This window comes from Papaver somniferum, unplaced genomic scaffold, assembly GCF_003573695.1.
Source record: "Papaver somniferum cultivar HN1 unplaced genomic scaffold, ASM357369v1 unplaced-scaffold_29, whole genome shotgun sequence".
Taxonomy (NCBI): domain Eukaryota; kingdom Viridiplantae; phylum Streptophyta; class Magnoliopsida; order Ranunculales; family Papaveraceae; genus Papaver; species Papaver somniferum.
The window spans coordinates 1,682,342-1,683,914 of NW_020639929.1; the positions used below are offsets into that span (position 1 = coordinate 1,682,342).

At 40.7% G+C, this 1,573-nt stretch overlaps 1 pseudogene; it reads left to right on the forward strand.

The window, feature by feature from the left end:
* Positions 1-212: 212 nt before the first annotated feature.
* Positions 213-312, forward strand: LOC113341497 (annotated as a pseudogene).
* Positions 313-1,573: the final 1,261 nt, after the last annotated feature.

The following is a 1,573-nucleotide window of genomic DNA, read 5'->3' on the forward strand; positions in this document are numbered from 1 at the left end:
CCCTATTAACGTTTCCTCTTCCGAGAAGAATTGTTTTTTGGGGTCCCCTACTACTTTCCCATTGTTGGGTCTTTTCGGCGAATTCATGCAAATATGTCATCGCATCATCAACTGTTTGGTTCTCAAATCCACCAGTACACATAGATTCTACTGTGGTTGTGGTGGGATAATCTAAACCCTCATAAAGGATCTGAACTAACCTAACCTTCTCTAAACCATGATGAGGACATTGGCATAATAAATCATTGAACCTTTCCAAATACCTATACAAAGTTTCTCCCTCCTGTTGAGAAAATGTGCAGATTTGCGTCCTAATAGACGATGTTTTATGCCTAGGGAAAAACTTGTTCAAAAAGGCATATGTAAGTTGTTCATACGTTTAGATTGACCCGGAAGCCAAAATATATAGCCACGATTTAGCTTTATCTTTCAGGGAAAAGGGGAATAACCTAAGTTTCAAAGCATCATCATCTAGGTTTCTAATCCTGAGGGTACTATAAATTTCCTCAAAGTCCCTAACATGGAAATAGGGGTTTTCATTTTCTTTCCCTAAAAAGATTGGGAGCAGCTGTAAGGTCCCAGGTTTAAGTTCATAAGTTGCTTCCATCTCAGCTAACCTGATACATGAGGGGCGAGTAGTCTTAGTTGGATTCAACAAAGATTTCGAAGTTGCCATTTCTGGCGCTATCGGAGAAACATGGATTCTCTCCTCAGTCAAAGGACGTTCAAAAACAGACTCTTCAAAAGTCGGACTCTCTAGATTAAGGTAATCGAGACGCTTAGAACTATTAGGTTTCTCTTTAACAAATCTACCTAGTGCATCTCTTTTACGTTCAGGCATACAATAAAAATTTCAAATTAGAAGGGTAAGCAAACACAGATCAAGGCCGACTCAACCAAATCAAACCTATTGATTTCTAGCAAACAAAAAGCATGATGGCTCCACTTAGATTGTTTCTAGAACAGCTTCTAATCCTTCGAACGGGAATTCGTTAAAATTTAAGCAAACCCCTCTGGAATCAATCCGAGTTAATGTAAGTTGAATAGAGGCGAGGGAAGCTCGGTGGAGCTTTGATACCCAAGGCCTCACCGATATTACAAGGCGGCGCAGTCACGCATTCAACTTACAGAAACTGTCAAGAACTTCAGAGTATGCTTAAAAGAGTAACCAATATTTTTCGAATGACTTTCCTGTTAAGCTCGTTACCCTATCGGTCTCGTTCTAGTCAAAATTTTAGGCTTAGGTTCGCGTAGGTTACGTGTTCCTAAAGCGGGCAAGAAGAGAACGGTGATGAAATCCGAACCCTTATCTTGTATGGACAGACCTTGCCCTTTACTAGAACAATAAATGTCCATATTCAGTCCTCAACATATATGCATACAAAGGAGTCCAGTAACTCGCTGACAGGGGATTCACGAGTGTTTAGAATCTTACCTCCCGTTCCAGACAGGGGATGAATCGTTTGTAGTCGACTCGGGCCACTGACTCCGATGTCAAGTGTACGAACCCAAGGTGCAGAGATAATATCGTAATTTTCCTCCTTCTACGCAAACAGTTTATGTTTAAAGTACC